General features: G+C 42.2%; 1 non-coding gene across 1 annotated transcript; it reads right to left on the reverse strand.

Annotated features, from left to right (window-relative positions):
• Window positions 1–8,627: 8,627 nt before the first annotated feature.
• On the reverse strand, window positions 8,628–8,738 carry LOC124075421 (U6 spliceosomal RNA). The gene has a single exon (XR_006846039.1). It is a non-coding gene; the product is annotated as a U6 spliceosomal RNA (small nuclear RNA).
• Between the last annotated feature and the right edge of the window lie 2,267 nt (window positions 8,739–11,005).

Here is an 11,005-nt window from a genome sequence, read left to right on the forward strand (position 1 = left end):
AATGGCACTGTGCCCAGTGGTGCACGATGTAATCCCAGCAGCTCCAGAGGCTGAGAGAGGAGGATCAAGAGTACAAAGCCAGCCTCAGCAAAAGTGCGGTGCTAAGCAACTCATTGAGACCCTGTCTCTAAGTACAAAATGGGTCTGGGGATGTGGTTCAATGGTTAAGTGCCCCTGAGTTCAATTCCCAGTACAAAACCAAAAACAAACAAACAAACAAAAAACCCAAAACAAGTAACTGTGAGCATCATTAGCCATGAGGAAAATGTAAATTAAACCACAATATCACTTCATATCCACAGGGATATTTTTAATCAAATGACAGATAATACCAAGTGTTGATAAGGAGGTGGAGAAATTGGGACCCTCATAACTGGCTGGTGGGAATGTAAAATGGTGCAGTTTCTTTGTAAAATACTCAGATAGTTCCTTTAAAGTTTAAAAATAGGGGGCTGGGGTTGCGGCTCAGTGGTAGAGCACTTGCCTAGTATGTGGAAGGCACTGGATTTCATCCTCAGCACCACATAAAAATAAATAAATAAAATAAAAGTATAAAAATACAATAACATTTTTTAAAAATAAACATAGTGTTATCATACAACCCAGCAATTCCATTCCGAGGTATATTTATCCTCAAGAGAATTGAAGACATATATTCACAAAACACTTGATTACTCATAATTGCCCCAAGTGGAAACAACCCCAAAGTCCATCAACTGGCGAATGGAAAACAAAAAGTGATATATCTATACAATGGAATATTATCCTTTTTTCTCCTTAATTTTTTGTTTTAATTAGTTATACATGACAGTAGAATGTACTTACATGCTTTGATATATCATACACAGATGGGATATAATTTCTCATTTTTCTGAGTATACATCTTGTAGAATCACCTTAGTCCTACAGTCACATACATTCTATTATCTTTCTTATCCCCACATCCCCTGCCTTCCCCTCCTTGGAATATTATCTTTTTAAAAATGAGGTACTGATGTATTTTGTTTGTTTTAACTGTATGACATGACCACATCATATTTGTAATCATGCTTGCCAACCATAACGTTGAAAAGTAGGGTTGTGAAATTACAGATGTCTAGAGGATTGAACCGAGAGGCGCTTAACCACTGGGGAACATCCCCAGCCCTTTTTGTATTTTATTTAGAGACAGGGTCTCACTGAGTTGCTTAGCCTTACTAAGTTGCTGAGGCTGACTTTGAACTCACAATCCTCCTGCCTCAGCCTCCCAAGCCACCTTCTGTGCTATGTGGCTCTTTCAACTGAACCTGTTGGAAAGTCAGAAGTACAATGGCATCAGAAGGTTAGGAGGGCCTGAGCCAGCTGCATGGTGGTGACGAAGGAGGGCTTAGACAGAGTCTAATGCCCTCTATCGGATGAAGTATTGGCTGGATGTAGGCTTAAGGAGAGGGAGCTCTTGAGATCAACTGCCTCAGGATTGCCAAAACAAAAACAGAAAAAGCACATGTTAGCAAGAACATGGAGAAACTGGAAGCCTTGTTAGTTGCCATGGAAGATATAAAAAAAGTGTGGCAGCTCTGGAGAATGGTATGACAATTCCTCAAGAAAATTGAACAGCATTTCTATATGATCCAACAATTACCCAGATTACCTCTGGGTATACATCCCCCAAAGACTTGAAAGGAAAGACTCAAATACATTCATCAGAACATTATTTACAACAGCCAAAAGGCAGAAACAACCCAAATGCCCATCAACAGATGAATGGATAAATAAAATGTGGTATATCCATACAATGAAATATTATTCAGCTCTGAAAAGGAAGACAATCCTGACTCTTGCTACCACAGCAACAAACCTTGAAGATATAATGCTGAACAAAATAAGCCAGTCATAAAAGGACTAATACTGTATGATTATTTCAATTAGATGAGATGAAAAGTGTAGCCCAATTTTTAGACAGAAAATACAATGGTGGTTGCCAGGGGCTAAAGATGAAGAGGAAATGATTATTTAATAGGTAGAGTTTCGGTTGGCCTGAAGAAAAAGTGGTGATGTTGGCACAACAATGTAAATGTGCTCAATGACACAGAACTGTACACTTTAAAAACGGTTAAGATGATAAATGTTAAGTTGTGTATGTTTTGTCACATACACCCCCACACACTCATGCACACATACACACGTCCACATAAAAATATAAACAAAAAATGTGATCTCTAATCTAGTGAGGGTAGGTCACTGACTGCTGCCTGAACCATTCAGAAGCATCATGTGCACAGTAAATGATACAAAAATCAGTGATTATTGTGTCAGCCATCGGAATTTGGGAGCTATTCAAACTCTGTAGATATGGTGCTGTGGAAGTCGTAACTGAAAAATAAATTACTTGGGATTGATGACCAACAAAAGTAGCTTATTTTCACTACCAAAAAGAAAAGAAAAGAAAAAAAGGAGTAACAAGTATAGATAACTTAAATTAGGGGTTTGCAAATGATTTTGGAAGAAATCACACCTTTGATTTGGGTAATCTTTACCTTTTGGAAAAAAGAAGAACCTGAACTTGAGTTAGTGGGCTTGTCAGCTTCCGGTGACTGGAAAGAAATGCAAAGATAATGTTATATTATCATCATGGGCTAAGCAAATAGCACCCTTGAGCTGTACGGTCTGCAACCTGCACAACCATATTGAGCACCTTTAGTGGCAGTCAGTAGATGAAAGGAACATGAAAACATCTCCCAGGATCCTCGGAAATATATACAAGAGGGAATGGATGCCTGTGATTTTCCAGGGGTGGGGGTTGAGATTACTGCTATTTGAATATGGCCTTGAGGGCACACGAAGTTTACACAGACTGTTAGAATGGTGTTTATATGTCACTCACTAGATGTAGCTACTCTTCCAGACAGGTGGCCGGAATTGAATCCTGGGATGCTGATTTAGAGGAGCCCTTCACCTCCCTGGTCCAGTAGGTCAGCTTAGCCCTGGTACCTCTTCTCAGTTTGGAGGAGGCTGGTGGTCGGGGAAGGAGGATCCAGCACAGGAGTCGATGGGCTTAGTGTGTGGGGTTTTATGTGAACCCACTGTGTTATGGGGAGGGAAGGACTCTAAGAATTAGTCTCCCCAGGGCCTCTTCTGAGGGGCTGAGCTGGGACTCCAGAGGCTTAGGGTTCTGGCTAAATACCTGCTCATGTGGGGGGCACTCACTCAGCTTCCCAGTCTTTTGTTGGTCTGCCCCCCCGCCCCCGTCCCCGCCCCCCCCCCCCTAAACTGGGTGGCCAGAGCCAGCAGGGTGCCTGGACGTCCCTCAGGCAAGCGCATAGGCAGGAGCAAGCCCTTTCCTTCCCCTCTCTGTCCATCATGACCCTCTCCTGGGGGTCCTTTGTAGAAGTAGAGGGAGAGACAGAAGAGAGGAAGCCTCTGGCTCTTTATTAAAGGTGTGTTTGTGTGTGTGTGTGTGTGTGTGCGTAAGGACAGGAAAGTGCGTTGAAAAATGAATGTGTCCCTTTTCCAATTTCCCCACAGCTCTCCCCTCCCAGCCCTGCTCATCTGTGCAGGTGGACTCCGGGCTTGTCATTAAGTCTCGGTCTCTGACACCTCCGCAGCCTCCACGCCTGGGGCGCTCGGCCTCCGCCTGCCCCTTCCCCTCCCAGCTTATGCACAGCCGCCAGCACCCCCACCCGCTCCCTCCCGCCCCAGCGCCGCTCCGGGAATCGGCCCTTCACAAAATAGCCCCAGCCTGAAACCCCTCGGGTGACCCTCCTAGATTACAGGAGGAGGAGGCAGAATGCAGGGAGCTAGCGGAGTCCAGGAGGATCAAGCCTAGGGAGGAGGGACTCGGCCTCTGGCCAGACGTTCCTACTCTTACCTCTTCTCCCCGCCCCGCACTCCCACCTACCCCTCTGCTCCACTTCCCTAGTTCTGCGGTTTTCTTTCTTTCTTTCTTTTTGAATCATTCATTCACAGATCAAGCTCCAGACAAATAGAACTACAAAACAACTTACATATAAGCAAATTTCCCCAAGTTCTACTTTTGGAAACTTACTTTCACCCAGTACTTCCACTTTTCCATCCCCTCTCTGCCCAGAGTTGGTCACCACCACCTGCAGCCCGCCCCCCTCCGCCTCTCTTCCCCGCTTGCTCTACCCAGTCCCAAGGCGCAGACCCTGCTTTCCCTGTAGAACTCAGATCTCCCCAGCGTGGGGCCTCCTGCAGCTCACAGGACTAGTACCTGCTCCAGGCTGGCCCACCGAGGGGCTGCGGGAGGGACTCCCATGGCCTGCCCGTCCCCAAGGGACGGCTGGTAATGCGCTCTCCTCTTTCCCAAACTCTGCCTCACCAAACGCCCATCTATTCTGCTCTTCCTCTTCCCTCTACCCGGACCATGCTACTGACTCCACCTACCCGTAGATGTGAACGCCCGCCCTCGCTGCACCTGCCACCGGAGTGCAAGGGTCTTCCCGCCTTCCTCATGCTTCTTTCCCTCTGCATTCCGATTGTTCCCTTCAGGAAAGGCCAACCACTCCTTTGGGCTTATCTCTTGCCTTCTCTGGTCTTTATGGGACATCTTTTCTTTCCTGCATTCTCTGATTCTTCTGCCTCTGCTCTCTGCCCCTAAACACCCTTGCCCTTACCCTGAGAACCTTCTACAGGTCTACCAGCAAAACTACAGAAGGGGGACCACCTATCTCCACCTCTCTGTTGCCTCACTCTTCACTAAGCCTCCTGTCCCTGCTACTGCAGGAGACGTCTCTAACCAGGGTAACCAACAACCTCTATATCTTCAAATATAATGGCGTTCACTCAGTTCTCATTTTGCTTGTCCACAATGCAGTATTTGATATGGTATAGTTGTTCCCTTACTTGAAACATTTTTCTCTCTTCTAAGACATTATTGTCTCCATGTTCTTACATGTCTGTGATAATTTTTTCCTACCAATTGTGCTTGAGAGATTGGATAAGCTGATATTTTGTTACAAACACATAGAAATGCAGGTTAGAAGGGTTTTTGTTTTGTTTTGTTTTTTTCCCCCATTAAAAAATGTATAGCTGAGCTTGAAAGCGATAAAGGTAAAAAATTAAGATTTCCAGATGTCAAAAATAATACTGTGCATTCCTTCAGAGTAGAATCTGAAGACACATAGCCATTGAAAGTATTGAGATCTAAGCCTAGGGACTGGGCTTCAGTTAAAAGCCAGGGCAGGAGTTAAGGCTCCAGTGTAGAACTAGGATCTCTGCAAAAAATTGTGAGTCAGATAAGGGCTGTCCTCTCTGTCAATTTAGATTGGGGAAACTCTGTCATCTGCCCATTGCCTGTGGGATATGGACAGAAGTGGAAATGGGCTACTCAGCCCAAACCATGAGAGGTATTCATGTTACTTTGAGATATCAGAACCTCTGGTCTGAGAAATGTGTGAGTGGGTGACCACAATTCTGTATTACCTTCCTGATATAACCCCAATCTCAAAATAACCCCAGCTGAAGATAAAAATTGATCCAGAGTCAATGAACCACATCATTCAGAAGCAATTCACAATGCCTTCAGAACCCAGGGCATTCATAGAAGCCTATAGAAGAAATTTCCCGGAAGATATGTTCAGAAACAAAAAGTACCAAACAAGTAAGGAAATTTAATACCATAAGAGATAGTCAGCAAAACCTAGATAATAGTATAATCAAGATAGTTAAATATAAAAAAAATTGATGTAGGAACACATGATCTATCTTCTTAACAAAGTTTAAGTGTACAATTCTTTATTGATGACCTCAGGTACACTGTTGCACAGTGGATCTCTAGAGCTTTTCATCTTGCTTGGCTGAAACTTTATGCTTGTTGATTAGTAACTCCCCATTTCTCCTCCACCCAGTTTGTGGCAACTACCATTCCACACTTTGATTCTATGGATTGACTTTTTTTTTTTTGTATTGGGGATTGAACCCAGAGGTGTTTTATCACTGAGCTATATCCCCAGCCCTTTTTATTTTTTATTATTTATTTATTTTGGTACTGGGGATTGAACTCAGGGGCACTCAACCACTGAGCCACATCCCCAGCCCTATTTTGTATTTTATTTAGAGACCAGGTCTCACTGAGTTGCCTAGTGCCTTGCTTTTGTAGAGGCTGGCTTTGAACTCTCAATTCTCCTGTCTCAGCCTCTCAAGCTGCTAGGATTACAGGCATGTACCACCACACTCATTGGATTTGACAGTTTTACATATATTGAATGATAAAATCACACAGAACTGGGGATGTAGCTCAGTGGTAAAGCATTTGCCTAGCAGGCATGAGGTCCTGGATTTGATCCCTAGCATTAAAAAAAAAAAAAAAAAAGGATTTATGTAGTATTTGTCTTTCTATGACTGGCCTATTTATTTGTTGATGAACGTTTAAGTTGTTTCCACATCTTGGCTATTTAAATGGTGCTGCAATGAACTAGATCTTTAGATTGCTTTGGATTTTAACAATATTAATTTTAACAATATTAATTTTTCCTGTCCGTGAACATGTGATGTCTTTCCATGTGTTGGTGCCTTGTTTAATTTCTTTCATCCATACTGTGTAGTTTTCAGTGTACAAGTCTTTCACCTTCTAGGTTAAGTTTGTTCCCAGGTATTTCATTCTTTCTTCATGCAATTATAAAAGGGATTGTTTTCCTATCTTTCTTTACAGATAGTTTTTAGTGTACAGGAATGCAACTGGTTTTTGTATGTCCATTCTGTGTCCTGCAATTTTACTGAATTTACTTGTTAGTTCTAACATTTTCTAATGGTGTCTTTAATATATAAGAACACATCATCATCAAACAAAGATGATTTTACTTCTTCCTTTTTAGTTTGCATGTCCTTTATATCTTTTTCTACCTAATTTCTCAGGCTAGGACTTCCTGGATGATGTGACTAAATGTGTGAGAATTGACATCTTTGCCTTATTCCTGATTTTAGTTAAAAATCTTTCAATTTTTCTTCATTGAGTGTGGTTTTAGCTGAGGGCTCTTCATATATGGGCTTATTATGTTCAGACAATTTTCTTCCATTCCTAGTTTTTAAAAATATATTGTTGTAGATGTACACAATATCTTTATTTTTATTTATTTTTACGTAATGCGAGGATTGAACCCAGTGCCTCACACATGCTAGACAAGCCCTCTACTACAAAACCTCAACCCCTTTTTTTGAGAGGTTTTGGAGTTTTTTTAACCATGAAAAGGTGTTGCATTTTGTCAAAAACTTTTTTGACATCTATTCAGGCAATTTATGTGATTTCTGTTCTTTATTCTGGCAATGTGATATATCACATTAGTTGATTTTTGTATGTTGAACCAGCCTTGGATTCCAGGAGAAATCCCACTTGATCATGGTATATGATAATTTTTACTTATTTTTTAGTTAGTTAGTTTTAGGTGGACACAATCTCTTTATTTTATTTTTATGGGGTGTTGAGGATAGAACCCAGCGCCCCGTGCACGCCAGGTGAGTGTGCTACTGCTTGAGCCACATCCCCAGCCCGGTATATGATGATTTTAAAGTGCTATTGGATTTGGTTTGCTAGTATTTTGTGGAAGATTCTTATATGTTTTAAAATATTCATGGCTGGGCCTGGGGTTGTAGCTCAGTGGTGAAGTGCTTGCCTCATATGTATGAGGCACTGGGTTTGATCCTCAGCGCCAAATAAAAATAAATAAATAAAAACAATGTGTCCATCTACAACTAAAAATATTTTTAAAAAATATTCAGGGCTGGAGTTGTAGATCAGTGGTAGAGCACTTGGCTACCATGTGTGAGGCACTGGGTTTGATTCTCAGCATTGCCTAGCTATAAATATATAAAATAAAGGTCTATTAACAACTAAAAATATACTGTAACAAAATAAAATAAAATATTCACAGATACAAGAAAATAATAAAATACATAAGACAAAGAAGACATAAATACACAAAATGGACAGATAAATTTGAGGTAACTTCTAAAAATAAAACTGGTGCTCATGGAAATTAATGCCACATATCTGAAGTCACACAACTTTGAGATTGAAGATCTCAAGCTTCTTTTTAAAAATTTTTTTTATTTATATATGACAGTGGAATGCATTACAATTCTTATTTCACATAGAGAACACAATTTTTCATATCTCTGGTTGTATACAAAGTATATTCACAATAATTCATGTCTTCATACCTGTACTTTGGATAATAATGTCCATCACATTCCACCATCATTTCTAACTCCATGCCCACTCTCTCCCCCCTAACCCCTCTGCTCTATCTAGAGTTCGTCTATTCCTCCCATGCTTCCCCTCCCTATCCCACCATGAATCAGCCTCCTTATATCAGAGAAAACATTTGGCATTTGGTTTTTGGGGATTGGCTAGCTTCACTTAGCATTGTCTTCTCCAACTCCATCCATTTACCTGCAAATTCTATGATTTTATTCTCTTTTATTGCTGAGTAATATTCCATTGTGTGTATATGCCACTTTTTTTAATCCATTCATCTACCGAAGGACATTTAGGTTGGTTCCACAGTTTAGCTATTGTGAATTGTGCTGCTATAAACATTGATGTGGGTGTGTCCCTGTAGTATGCTGTTTTTAAGTCCTTTGACTATAGACCGAGGAGAGGGACAGCTAGGTCAAATGGTGGTTCCATTCCCCCAAATATGGAACGCTTCATGAATTTGTGTGTCATCCTTGTGCGGTGGGGAGCCATGCTAATCTTCTCTGTATCATTCCAATTTTATTATATGTGCTGCTGAAGTGAGCACTGAAGATCTCAAGCTTTTAACCACTGTTACATTGCTTCACTTAATAGGTGCCTTTTCTTTTTCTTTTCTTTCTTTCTTCCTTTTATTCTTCTTCTTTTTTTTTTTCCTTTGAGGAAAAGTTAATTTGGGGCTTATGGTTTCAGAGGTCTCAGTCCATAGACGGCTAACTCCGTTGCTCTGTGCCTGAGGTAAGGTAGAACATGATGGCAGGAGGGTGTGGCAGAGGAAAGCAGCTCAGGCCAGGACAAGGCAACAGGGAAGCAGAGCCCAGGTGCTGTTTTAATCATAGGTAGAGCTGTCTGTTTCCTTCAGAGGACCAGGAACTGCTCAAGGTCAGGGCCTGGATGGGATTTGTTTCTGTGTTATTAATGAATATCTACTGAGTTGAATCTGATTGAAAGCTTTGAGGATGGAACTGATATTGGTGGGTGCCCACAAGAATTAAGGTGGGGCTGGGGTTGTGGCTCAGTGGCAGAGTGCTTGCCTGGCATTTGTAAGTCACTGGATTTGATTCTCAGCACTGCATATAAATAAATAAAAGAAGGTCCATCAACAACTTAAAAAAAGATGTTTATTTAAAAAACCAAAGAATTAATGGTGGAGTTAGTGAAGAGATTAGTGCATAGGGCAGTGTTTAGGATCAAAAGGCACCTTTGGAGGATTATGGAAAGAAGAGCTTGATAAAGTGGCCACCCAAAGGTCAATGAGTAGGAATTTTGAATTTCTGGTTATATAGCTGGTTCTTCTTGGATTGTCTTTCTGGCTTTTGAAGGTGGGTATCGGGCAAGGTAGAAATGCCAGAGGAGGATATGCTGATGATAAAGAGGTCATATTATGAGCTTCCATACTCCTCCTTGGACCTTTGAATAGAAGAAAAAAAAAAAGAAGAAGAAAGTTGGAGCTTGTCCCTTAGGGAGAAAAAAAAATTCTGGTTCAAAAGTCAAGAACACAGGGCTGGGACTGTAGCTTAATGGTAGAGCCCTTGTTTCACATGTGCAAGGACCTGGATTCAATCCCCAGACCTGCAAAAAAAAAAAGTCAAGTAAACAACGTCAGATTCTTAGTTTTGACAAAAGTACCAAAAACATAAAATGGGGAAATTGAGTAAGGGTTGTATTCCAAAATACAAAGATCATGAAAAACAGAAAAGCAAGAATTGGATGCAGTGGCAAGTGCCTGTAGTCAGGAGGCACTCAGGAGGCTGAGCCAGAGGATCCCTTGAGTTCAGGAGTTCAAGACCCACCTGGGCAACATAGGGAGACCCCATCTCAACAAACAACCAAACACAGAAAAGCATGTTATAGCTGAACTGATGGTTGGAATTCACCCCAACCCCGCCAAACAAACAAACAAACAAACAAAAAAAAAACCCACAGCTTCTGAGCAGAGAAGGGAGAATTGCTGTCATCCTTGGATAAGCTACCTTAATGTTCAGAACTTTTAGTTTGGTCATCTGCCTTCTCAGTGTGTCTGCTGAGGATATGGAGATGATGAGATGAGAGAAAGGGGATCAGAATCCCAACAAATCGGTGGGGTTCAGGACCAGGCTATAGATCCAGAAAGGAAGCCAGTGGCAGGCCTGGGCAGAAGTGAGTGTTGGCTTCATCCCAATACACTGGATACTGAGGAAGGTTGATTGGAGACCCTGCCTTGGGATGTAAGGCAACCACTCTAGAAGACTGTTTGATGGAGTAGGGCTAGAAAGGCCCTGATACTTCCTCAGAGATGAGGCCCAAAGTGCTGGGGCCTGGATGGATTCTCATCGGCTTGTCTTGCCAGTCTACTACATCCCAGGAAAGATGGACAGTTCAGAGGCTGAAGGAGCTGAGCCCAGTAAGACTAGTCATCCAGAATCTGGTCCCAGATAATTTTGTCCCTCCCCACCATGGAGGTAGGCAGGCAGCAGTGTGCGGCCTGCAGGAACAGAGTGGCAGCTCTGGGATGGAGGTGGTGAATGAGGCTGGGCTTGGGCAGGTAGGTAGCAGTGGAGCGTTCCTGCAGGCCTGGGCCCTCCTCTGCATTAATTACCTGCTGACATGGTTTGTGCTGCTCTCCCTTTGTGTTATTTTAATTAAAAGAGATCTCCTCCGAGCAAACCAGCTGCTGTGTAGGTTGTCAAACTGTCAGCACACACAGGATGGGTGCCATGGGGACATTAAGTGTGGGAACTACCGATGGGTTCCCTATCTTCTTGGCACATTAGGATCTCTACCACAAGCCCACTCCAGTGGGTAAAAAATTGGGCACAAAAATCTCCAAATCAAGAG

Source organism: Marmota monax, unplaced genomic scaffold (assembly GCF_021218885.2).
Source record: "Marmota monax isolate L192 unplaced genomic scaffold, Marmota_monax_Labrador192_F-V1.1 WCK01_AAM20220418_F8-fsc00008, whole genome shotgun sequence".
In the NCBI taxonomy this organism is placed as follows: Eukaryota; Metazoa; Chordata; class Mammalia; order Rodentia; family Sciuridae; genus Marmota; species Marmota monax.